Source organism: Globicephala melas, chromosome X (genome assembly GCF_963455315.2).
Source record: "Globicephala melas chromosome X, mGloMel1.2, whole genome shotgun sequence".
Taxonomy (NCBI): domain Eukaryota; kingdom Metazoa; phylum Chordata; class Mammalia; order Artiodactyla; family Delphinidae; genus Globicephala; species Globicephala melas.
This window is the reverse complement of record NC_083335.1, coordinates 27,551,666-27,564,041: the sequence shown is the minus strand read 5'-3', so window position 1 is coordinate 27,564,041 and position 12,376 is coordinate 27,551,666. Positions and strand designations below refer to the sequence as shown.

Below are 12,376 nucleotides of genomic sequence, written 5' to 3'. Positions count from 1 at the left end.
ACCAGACAAGGATGTCACAAAGAAAGAAACCTACAGGCCAACATCACTGATGAACATAGATGCAAAAATCCTCAACAAAATACTAGCAAACAGAATCCGACAGCACATTAAAAGGATCATACATCATGATCAAGTGGGGTTTATTCCAGGAATGCAAGGATTCTTCAATATACGCAAATCAGTCAACGTGAGACACCATATTAACAAATTGAAGGAGACAAACCATATGATCATCTCAACAGATGCAGAGAAAGCTTTTGATAAAATTCAACACCCATTTATGATAAAAACCCTGCAGAAAGTAGGCATAGAGGGAACCTTCCTCAACATAATAAAGGCCATGTATGACAAACCCACAGCCAACATCGTCCTCAATGGTGAAAAACTGAAAGCATTTCCACTAAGATCAGGAACAAGACAAGGTTGCCCACTCTCACCACTCTTATTCAACACAGTTTTGGAAGTTTTAGCCACAGCAATCAGAGAAGAAAAGGAAATAAAAGGAATCCAAATCGGAAAAGAAGAGTAAAGCTGTCACTGTTTGCAGATGACATGATACTATACATAGAGAATCCTAAAGATGCTACCAGAAAACTACTAGAGCTAATCAATGAATTTGGTAAAGTAGCAGGATACAAAATTAATGCACAGAAATCTCTGGCATTCCTATACACTAATGATGAAAAATCTGAAAGTGAAATCAAGAAAACACTCCCATTTACCACTGCAACAAAAAGAATAAAATATCTAGGAATAAACCTACCTAAGGAGACAAAAGACTTGTAGGCAGAAAATTATAAGACACTGATGAAAGAAATTAAAGATGATACAAATAGATGGAGAGATATACCATGTTCTTGGATTGGAAGAACCAACATTGTGAAAATGACTCTACTACCCAAAGCAATCTACAGATTCAGTGCAATCCCTATCAAACTACCACTGGCATTTTTTACAGAACTAGAACAAAAAATTTCACCATTTGTATGGAAACACAAAAGACCCCGAATAGCCAAAGCAATCTTGAGAACGAAAATAAGAGCTGGAGGAATCAGGCTCCCTGACTTCAGAGTATACTATAAAGCTACAGTAATCAAGACAGTATGGTACTGGCACAAAAACAGAAAGATAGATCAATGGAATAGGATAGAAAGCCCAGAGATAAACCCACACACATATGGTCACCTTATCTTTGATAAAAGAGGCAGGAATGTACTGTGGAGAAAGGACAGCCTCTTCAATAAGTGGTGCTGGGAAAACTGGACAGGTACATGTCAAAGTATGAGATTAGATCACTCTCTAACACCATACACAAAAATAAGCTCAAAATGGATTAAAGACTGAAATGTAAGGCCAGAAACTATCAAACTCTTAGAGGAAAACACAGGCAGAACACTCTATGACATAAATCACAGCAAGATCCTTTTTGACCCACCTCCTAGGGAAATGGAAATAAAACAAAAATAAACAAATGGGACCTAGTGAAACTTCAAAGCTTTTGCACAGCAAAGGAAACCATAAACAAGACCAAAAGACAACCCTCAGAATGGGAGAAAATATTTGCAAATGAAGCAACTGACAAAGGATTAATCTCCAAAATTTACAAGCAGCTCATGCAGCTCAGTATCAAAAAAACAAACAATCCAATCCAAAAATGGGCAGAAGACCTAAATAGACATTTCTCCAAAGAAGATATACAGTCTGCCAACAAACACATGAAAGAATGCTCAACATCATTAATCATTAGAGAAATGCAAATCAAAACTACAATGAGATATCATCTCACACCAGTCAGAATGGCCATCATCAAAAAATCTAGAAACAACAAATGCTGGAGGGGGTGTGGAGAAAAGGGAACCCTCTTGCACTGTTGGTGGGAATGTAAATTGATACAGCCACTGTGGAGAACAGTATCGAGGTTCCTTAAAAAACTACAACTAGAACTACCATATGACCCAGCAATCCCACTACTGGGCATATACCCTGAGAAAACCATAATTCAAAAAGAGTCATGTACCAAAATGTTCATTGCAGCTCTATTTACAATAGCCCAGAGATTGAAACAACCTAAGTGTCCATCATTGGATGAATGGATAAAGAAGATGTGGCACGTATATACAATGGAATATTACTCAGCCATAAAAAGAAACGAAATTGAGCTATTTGTAATGAGGTGGATAGACCTAGAGTCTGTCATAAAGAGTGAAGTAAGTCAGAAAGAGAAAGACAAATACCGTATGTTAACACATATATATGGAATTTAAGAAAAAAAAATGTCATGAAGAACATAGGGGTAAGACAGGAATAAAGACACAGACCTACTAGAGAATGGACTTGAGGATATGGGGAGGGGGAAGGGTAAGCTGTGACAAAGCGAGAGAGAGGCATGGACATATATACACTGCCAAACGTAAGGTAGATAGCTCGTGGGAAGCAGCCGCATAGCACAGGGAGATCAGCTCGGTGCTTTGTGACCACCTAGAGGGGTGGGATAGGGAGGGTGGGAGGAAGGGAGACGCAAGAGGGAAGAGATATGGGAACATATGTGTATGTATAACTGAGTCACTTGGTTATAAGGCAGAAACTAACACACCATTGTAAAGCAATTATACTCCAATAAAGATGTAAAAAAAAAAAGATCATACGAATGTTTCCTTTATGCGATAATGTTGGTCAAAGCAAAGTGTTTCTGAGACTAATAAAAATAAATTAACCCAATTAGCCATAAAAAAGAACGAAATGTTGACATTTGCAGCAATGTGGATAGACCTAGAGAATATTATGCTTAGTGAAGTAAGTCAGACAGAGAAATACTAATACTATATGATATCACTTATATGTGGAATCTAAAAAATAATACAAATGAATATATATACAAAACAGACAGCCTCACAGACATAGAGAATAAACTTATGGTTACCCAAGGGGAGAGGGAGGTGGAGAGGGACAAATTAGAGGCATGGGATTAACAGATACAAACTACTATACATAAAATAGATAAGCAACAAGGATATACTGTGTAGCACAGGGAATTATACCCAGTATCTTGTAATAACCTATAATGGAATCTAATCTGCAAAAATACTGAATCGCTATGCTGTACACCTGAAACTAACACAATATTATAACTCAACTATACTTCAATTTAAAAATAAATTAACCTAAAGAAAGGTTTGTGTTAGGCCTTTCTGTGCATATTGCATTTACGTAACTCTGTTAGTGAGTACAGGAGTCACTCCATGGTTGCAAGAGAGGGAGCTATTTTTTAAAATACGCACAGGGCAGTCGGCAGACCCATGTCACCAATCTTTTGGTCTTTTGCCCCTTTTTTTAGCACCAGGAACATTTTTGTTATAGAACACCTCTCTCTAGTCACTTTCAGCTAGGAATACCACTTTAAACCTTGGATTGATTTACTTTGATGCTACTAAAGTAGACTCATTGCTTTCTCTTCTTCACATTTTAAAAAAAAGCTATCAGGGATTTAAGGGAATGTGGCTATCTTCTGTACTTTTGCCTCACTCACTGAAGGGTCGGAGTATTATTTGTGGGAAATGCATGTCATCAAGTCACCAGTGTTTTGCTTCTCTGAAGATTACCAGCAAAATTCCTGCCCACAAGTCGCCACCTACAGGGGAAAAGCAACCTTTACATGGGACCGTACTTTGCACTTCTAAGCAGTTTGTGAGAACCGCGGTATTTCGCAACCTTTTTAAAATCCCAAGGTAAATTTATTTGAATATAAGGCCTGCAGAAGAGGATATTACCTAATACCTTCTGGCGAAAATGTGATCAAGGGAAGAAAGATTGGAGAAGCCACAATTCATGTGAACTCTTCATGGTGGACCACTGTGTCGTGGCATCCTGACCACGGAACGCTGCCAGAGAGAAAGAGGGACAAAGTCAAAAGCAGATGAGGTGGTTTTAAAAAACAGCTGTATATTTATGATTTTCAGCACGAACAGCGTGTGAGGTTTACACGGTTGTACTTATGGACCATCACAATCTGGGTTTTGCACCTGCTGAATAACAATTCCAGATATTCACGTGATCGACACATTTCTCATTTTTCGTGCCTACAGGAAATTTCTGTAGAAATTCTATATAGAGACACAGTCTATAGAAACGCTATAGGGTTACTATATATTTGGTTAGATAGTCCCCCTTCCTGGGGATTTGTGTTTTCCAACATTTTTCTTTTGAAAGAGCACTACTCTCTCCAAAAGAGTACCACTACCACTCTGTACTGCTAGTATGAGAACAAGCAACCCTAATGAAAATCTTTGTACGATCTTTTCAAAAACTGTTTCCTCAAAATATGTTCCCATGTCAAAGGCTAGGAATACGTGTATATGGGTCATTACATATTGTCAAGTTGTTCTCCTGGAAGATAAAGTCAGTTTATCATGCCATCAGCAGTGTTAACATGCCTGAATTCCTGGCAGCCCTGTTCACACTGGATCCTTATCGTTTTGATTTCTGCTACCTTTGTTAGTATATAGTGGTGACTTAAAGTGGCTCTAATTTGCATTTAATTTTTCTGTAGGCTGAAGCTCCAGCCAAGCCTGACACTGACATTCAACCGCCTATTCAATGTCTCCAAGCTGAATGTTCCATTTGCATCTCAACCTTAATTTCCCTCCCCTGCAAACCTGTCCCCCACCTCAGACTTACTTCCCCCACCCAGTGACTCCCATCTCCCTAAATAGAGCCAGCCTTCACTCAGGTGCTCAGGCTCAGAACCAGGCGTTCTTCCTCGCCTCCTCTCAGATTCAGTCCTTCAGCAAGCCCATTCGACTCCACTTTGACTGTACATTCCAAATCCATCTCCGTCTTTGCGGCTACCCCCTGGGTCCGCACCACCATCATCTCTAACCTGGATGACTGCAACAGCCAGGCTTCCCTTGGAGGCGCAGTGGTTAAGAATCCACCTGCCAATGCAGGGGACACGGGTTCGAGGCCTGGTCCGGGAAGATCCCACGTGCCGCAGAGCAACTAAGCCCGTACACCACAACTACTGAGCCGGCGCTCTAGAGCCCGCGAGCCACAACTACTGAGCCCACGTGCTGCAACTAGTGAAGCCTGCATGCCTAGAGCCTGTTCTCCACAACAAGAGAAGCCACCACAATGAGAAGCCCGCGCACCGCAACAAAGAGTAGCCCCCGCTCGCTGCAACTAGAGAAAGCCTGCGCACAGCAACAAAGACCCAACGCAGCCAAAAATAAATATATAAATAAATTAAAAAAAAACCACAAACCCTTCAGTGGCTCCCCAGCATGCTTTGAACCAAATCCAAACTGCTTCTCCTCAAATACAACCCCTGCCTACCTCTTTCAGCCCATCCTGTATGCTCTCCCCCTACTGCCCTTGTCCTCTCAGTCCCAGTCACATTGGCCTTGCTTACTGCTTTTTTTTTTTTTTTGAAAAGCAACATTTATTAGAACCAATACAAGAGTATGAAAAGAGGGAAAAGAGGAGAGTGGAAGAGGGGGAGAGAATGAGGTCTGCATCAGATGTCAATTGTGGAAACACATAAATTGCCTACTTTTAAACATTTACATTTAAAAGGCGAACATATATATATATATATATATATATATATATACCACTTATCCTAAAAAAATCAAAAGCAGACATGTTTGGCTTAAATAAAACCAAACCCACACCACCCCCCAGTCTGTAAGTTCCAGGAGAGCAGGTAGGGACTGTATTTGTCTGCTTCACCATTTTCTCTTCAGAGCCTAGAACAGAGCTTGGCACATGGTAGGGACTTAACAATACTAAGTCTTACCTGAAACAAAGAATTTGCTCATCAACTACATATGAAACAGACTCACAGACGTAGAAAACAAACTTATGGTTACCAAAGGGGAAAGGCAGGGGGAGAGATAAATTAGGAGCTTGGGATTAACAGATACACACCACTATATTTAAAATAGATAAACAACAAGGATTTATTGTACAGTACAGGGAACTATGTTCAATACCTTGTAATGACCTTTAATGAAAAAGAATCTGAAAAATAATACACACACATATTTGTATAACTGAATCACTTTGCTATATAGCAGACACTAACAAAACATTGTAAATCAACTATACTTCAATTTTTTTTTTAAAAAAAGGTGTTGCTCCCATATTGAAAATACTAATAATAGCACGTGGAGACGAATAGTGAAATGCTAATACAGAGCTGCTTTTTCTTTCAAGGCTCCCAAAGCCACTAACGTTAATCAGTGAACGTGGAGATCAGTCAAGTGCACCTACCAAGCAGCTACTCCTTTAAGACACTTTGGGGGCTACAGTGATGAGCTACCCTCAAAGAACTGTGTCTAGAAACTGAAAGAAAGTAAGACAACTGCAATCTGAGGAAGAAAATAGTGAGCGCCATGGGAAGCACAGGATACTGTGGGCCACAAAGAAGTGATAATGGCTTTAACACTCTTCCTCAAGAAATGAGTGTTAGAATTCCTGGGACTAGACTTCAGTGGTTTTCAAATGTGTTAGCACCGTGCCCTGCAAAAGCGGTGGGATGTGCATAGTTACAGTTGATTGTAGTTGTCACAACAACTGGCACAGGGACAGGCACCGCTGTCACTGGGTGAGCAGGGGGCCAGACTTGCTAAATGTCCTGCAGGACCTGGACAGATCTGCACAGTGAAGACTTCTCACCCCAAATGCCAGCACAGAAATGGCTCGTACCTGTCCCTCTAGAACATACGACGTGCCTTCAGCAAAGTCCAGATTAACCTTTTTTTTTGCGGTACGCAGGCCTCTCACTGCTGTGGCCTCTCCCGCTGCAGAGCACAGGCTCCGGACGCGCAGGCTCAGCGGCCATGGCTCACGGGCCCAGTTGCTCCGCGGCATGTGGGATCCTCCCAGACCGGGGCATGAACCCGTGTCCCCTGCATCGGCAGGCGGACTCCCAACCACTGCGCCACCAGGGAAGCCCTAGATTAACCTTTTTAACACACTGCTTCTTAGGTCATCATTTCTGAGTTGGTTTTTGCCCCTGAACTCTTTTCATCATTTTGACCCAGATCCTATTCACACGAAGTATTCAGTGGAAAGAAAACCTGAGTCCAAGCAAGGCCCGCCAGTCTATCTCTTGGGGACCCTAGCAGAGTGGGCTTTGAAACCCCAGCCCAGAGGAAAGGTACCACGTAAGGATGATGCTCAGTTCCTGGCCAGTAGCCCTTCCCAGCCATGGCCACAGCATTCCTGTGTGTTAAGACTATTTGCATTTCAGAGTCAGTTCTTCTGCAGGTCTGACAATTCCCTAATTACACAGTAAGAAAAGAAGCCAATCCTGGATTAGCATCTTCCTGAGTGGGGGCTTGTTTCCCTAGAGTAGGGATCTGGAACCCACGGGGTCAGATGCGTCCCAGGACGTGGGGGACGTGCCCCTAGCTAAGAAGTCAGCACTGCACAGCCCTGCCTAGCAAAACTCTGACCAAGTCTTCTGCCATTTCAAGAGAAGCTGAAAATCCTGATTTTTATTGGGCTCTTTGGTTTTTCAATGTTGGTCCCTAATTCAATTGCTTTATAAAATATTGTACAGGCTGAAGCACACCCATCTAGGGCTGAACTTGACCCTGGACCCCTAGCTTGCTCCTTCTTCTTGGTTACATGTACCCAGTGCTCCCCAGAGGTTCGGGAAATTTTAAACAAGAGTTAAATATGCTGGACTTCCCTGGTGGCGCAGTGGTTGAGAATTCGCCTGCCAATGCAGGGGACAAGGGTTCAATCCCTGGTCCAGGAAGATCCCACATGCTGTGGAGCAACTAAGCTCGTGTACCACAACTACTGAGCCTGTGCTCTATAGCCCACGAGCCACAACTACTGAGCCCAAGTGCCACAACTACTGAAGCCCACGTGCCCTAGAGCCCACGCACCACAACAACTGAGCCCACGTGCCGCAACTACTGAAGCCTGCCCGCTCTAGGGCCCGTGTGCCACAACTACTGAGCCCATATGCTGCAACTACTGAAGCCCGCAAGCCTAGAGCCCGTGCTCCGCAACAAGAGAAGCCACCGCAGTGAGAAGCCCGCACGCTGCAATGAAGAGTAGCCCCCGCTCGCCGCAACTAGGCAACTAGAGAAAGCCCACGCACAGCAGCGAAGACCCAATACAGCCAAAAAACAAAACAAAACAAAAACAAAAAAACTGGGCAAGGTTCTCAAGAAAGAGCAAGGCAGGGATGGGCTCAGGGACCCAGGCAGGGATGGGCTCAGGGACCCAGGCAGGGATGGGCTCAGGGACCCAGGCAGGGCACACCAAGGGACTGGGACTGGCTTTGCCTTGGTCTTTGCTCAAAAATTCTCAACCTCTCCCTCATTCTTACTGCATCAAGTCACAAGTTCCTTTCAAGGCTCTCCAGAACACGACTCCACCCCACCTCACCAGCCTTATATTTCATCATGCCCTGTGTCTACCCCCCATTCTAGTTGGGCCAGTCTCCCTTGAGTTCCTTCAGACATGTCCACCCCCTCTCTCCAAATGTCCTCTCTCCCTATGTAAGTCCCGCCCACCCTTTAAAGCCTTGCTCACATCCCACCTCATTTATGAAACCTCCTCTGTGACATGAAACAGTAAAATGCTTTCAAGCTCAAGGGCTGGTGTCAACCAGACCCAGGTTCAAATCCCACCTCTGCCATTGACCAGCTGGGTGATTTACCTAACCTCTTTGAGCTTCAGAAGGTGATAATAGTGCCTACCTTACAGAATGTTTGAAGGTTTAAGGAAAATGATGCAAGAAAGTATTTAACGCTCATAAGTGCTCAGTTAAGGTGAGCTTATTATTATTATGGCTGACCACCTTCTCTGTAAGTGGTCCAGCCCTTACGCTGTCTCTTCTGAGCAAAACACCACTGGATTCCATGTGGTTCACGTCTGCTCAGACTGTGCCCCAGGCATTAGTCTACCTCAGCCTCCAGCTTGCTTTAAAGCATCTTAAAGTTCCAGGAGCATGTTGGATATAACATCGAACTGACACAGGCCCAAAGGGGACACTGAGAGAGTTGCACAAGTAACACCACACTGGCTCTGGAACAACTCAGCCAAAGTCCCTCTCTCTAGCAAAGGCAGGAATGTATGCTGGGAAGACAAACACGTAGCCAGTCTCCGAGGCAGAGAGCTGCTTCAGCATCTGAAACAAATCTCTCTCCCTCACACACACACACACACACACACACATACCACCACTGCCACCACCATTACCTTCACATTCCCAACTCTCTGCACCTCGCCTTTCCTTCTGATGCTGAAGATGACACATGAAGCCAGTCAAAGCCCACCCTCTTTGCATGCGTGTATGACAGGGAACCCAGACAAATGGGCCACACTGCAGGTGTGCTCTTTGGCTGGGACTACATGGAAATCTCATGCCCCATCACAGGAGCCAAGATGGTCTCTGCTGGCTCTGCCCCTCCCCACCATGTTACTCCACCTCCAGTCAGCCCTACCCATCCTCTGATATACATGATAGCTGGCATCCCCTGGGCACCCGTGCCAGCGGGCCTATTCCACTTGCCACTTTCTCTGTGCTTAACAAGAGCCAAAGTAAAAATATCTTCATGTACCATTACTCCATGCTTCAAGTCATGCTTTGAGGGACTCCCTCCCAAACAAAGAAACAGGGCACAGAACAATGTTACTACTGGAATGCCACCTTCTTTAAAAAGCAAATAAAAAATTCAGAACTGGAGAGATCCCAACTATATTATCCCCAAGAGTGGTTTTCTCAGCATGAAGAGTGAGCCCTATCCCTGCACAAGTTTACTCTTTGGAACAGCATGAAGTTCCAAAGTTAGATCAGAGGCAGGTAGAAGAACAGGGAAAAATGGGCCTGATCTTTGAGACCTTATTCTCAATCTAGAAAAGACACAGAGAAAGTGAAAAAGTCCAAAGGGTAACCAGTCCTCATGCTGGAACCCGGTGTTCCAATAAATCTCACTCCTCGGAGTTAGCAGCATTCAAAAGTTCTCCGGTAGTGGCTGGCTTTTAAAAAAAGCGCAAAATGCAGGAGACCAAATGTAAAGAAGATGCGAGTCCCAAGGACCAAAACTACCTGATTGCCCCGCATCCGGGGATGGCAGTTTCTCCCACAGCATGGGCCTCTCCAACTTGCTTCCTCCCTGGAAGCAAGCTCAGGACCCCGTGACCGTGGGTGAGCCCTGCTACCCCAGTCAGATTGGGAACAGTTTTATTCCACCCGCGCTGGAAACCTCAAGCGAGACTCTCGACAAATCCCTGAAGCCAAGGACCAGGTCACAGGGCGGCGGGGGCGGCGGGGCCCTGCTGCTGATTAATTGGATGAGTGCACAGGAGCAGGCGGGGAAGCGGAGCGCCCGGCCCGTGGCGTGTGGACCAAACAGGAGGGCACCTTCAGTTCCCGTTAGCAGGATGCCACCGCCAGGGGAATGGCGGTACCCCAGGGGAATGCCTCGAGTGACCTCGGCGGGAGCAGCGGCCGAAGCGAGCCCTTGAGTGGGTGCCAGAGCGCCCCCTAGTGCGGCGCCAGGACCGGGGGACTTGCGGCAAGGTCTAGGGTGAAGAGAGAGGACCAGGGGAAAAGCCCAGGTGCATCTCTGGAAACTCTGACTCTGAAGGGGCTGGCGGAGCGACCCGGGTCTCCTGAGCATCCCCTCCCCAATCTCCGCCAAGTGTCCGGAGTAGCCCTGTCTGCAGGCACCCAGCTCCCATAGGCCAGGCCGGCCAGGCGGCTGAGACGCAGCGGGACGTGGCTGCTGCTCTGCAAGCAGAGCGGAGGGCATTTACCGGGAGCCTGGGAAGCCGCTGTCTCCACTCGGGTCTCCGCTGGGGTACCCGGACTGCCGCTGCCGCCGCCTCTTTCCAGTCGCCGCAGTCTCAACCTGCAAACCTCCCAGTCGCTCCCTGCGACTGTAGCCCGCGAAGCCAGCTGTTGAATGGCTCGCGTCGAGCGCACGGGGCGCAGAATCGTCCCCGCCGCATCCAAGTCGGCGACGCAGGCGCGCGTCCGGGTGCCAACGCCCCGTGAGCCCCTCGCCCCGCTGCGGCCCTGGCGAGCTCGCGCAGCTGACTCCCGGCTCCAGGCTGCCGACTCCCAGCTCCCGGTTCCTGGCTGCGGGCTCGCCCGCCGGCCGGCCCTCTAGCTCCCCTCGGTGGGCTCTCGCCAAGTCAATTGCCTCCCCTCGCGGGCTCCGCCCCCCTCGCTGCCATCCCTCAACTTGCCCGCAGGACCAATGGCAACAATAGACTAGTCCCGCCCCTTCGATTCCCCCGGGACCAATCGCCTTCTCCTGAGGACCCGTTCAAGTAACCCCGCCCCTCTCGCGCAGCAAAGCCCCAGCCAAAGTTTATCCCACTGCGCGGTTGCTCTTGACGGTTGCAAGGCTTTGCCAGGCTCCCCCCACACCCCACCCCTGGACGGAATTACAGTGATTTAGAGGCTGCAACTCACCTGGTCTGCCGACCGCCACATGACCTATTTGCTTTGAATAAAGTAGTATAAGAAAGCGAACGAGAGAGGTACCGTTATCCACCTCATCCCTGAGGCAGGACTGCTGAGAAATGTACACGCGCGTGGCCAGCACTTACACACCACAGGGTCAGCAAGAACCTCGAAGGTCATCGACTGACTGTATCCTCGAACTGGTTGTTTTTGCTTTGGGCTTTTGGTTTTGTTCTCCCACGTACAGGGTCCCTGCCCTCTAGTCTGAACAACTTCCAATGACAAGGACTCACTGGCTCCACAGACCACCGCTTGGGTCTCTGCCTCGTGGCTTGAGGCTGAGTGAAACCGGCCCTCTGGTAACTTCACGCAAAGCCAGCTTTGCCCCTCTTCCCCATGGTGGTCCAACAATTTGGAGACAAGTCTTCCGGCCCCACAATTCTTCCAGACTAGAGTCTGCTCCAAAGACCTGGGTTCAAGGCTCTGCTTCGAGTTGAAGCCAATTCCCTTACATCTTTCAAAAGTAGAAAGCAGAAACTGAGTCTAACCTCCCCCCCATCGCCCCAACCCCAGGGCACAGACGCTTCTGCCTGATCGTGTCCCTTGTCCAGCCACTAGACTCTTCTACTCTAGCTTCTTAAGGATGGCATTTGCTTTCCTGACTGCCATATCACATGGCTGATGCATATTAGATTAACTCACCCCAGGGCTACTTCTCACTGCTGCTGCTACCACAAGGGTCTGTTTTCTACTTGATTAGCTGGTAAATGTCATTGGGTTTTGCTTGGGGGCGGGGGTACTAATTTCACTCTCTTCTACTGAGACCTCTTTGCCTGCTCCTTCTGTCCTAAATCTCTCTCCATCTCTGCTTGCTACCACTGCCTTGCTCGAGCCCCCATCCTGTTTGCCAAAGAGCCTCCTAACCGGGCCGCTTGCCTCTAG

At 46.8% G+C, this 12,376-nt stretch overlaps 1 protein-coding gene across 5 annotated transcripts in view; it reads right to left on the bottom strand.

Moving 5' to 3' along the window:
• Positions 1-12,376, bottom strand: part of LOC115848955 (A-kinase anchor protein 17B) — a 141,512-nt gene that overhangs the window by 26,804 nt on the left and 102,332 nt on the right. Inside the window, exon 1 of one of the 5 annotated variants that reach the window (XM_030849772.2) lies at positions 10,780-11,132. The exons of 3 other annotated variants lie outside the window; for them this stretch is intronic. The gene's annotated coding sequence lies outside the window, so the exon portion shown is untranslated. Of the gene's footprint in view, positions 1-10,779; positions 11,133-12,376 lie in introns of those variants that run through there. One more of the 5 variants, XM_060291805.1, reaches the window with a different exon arrangement.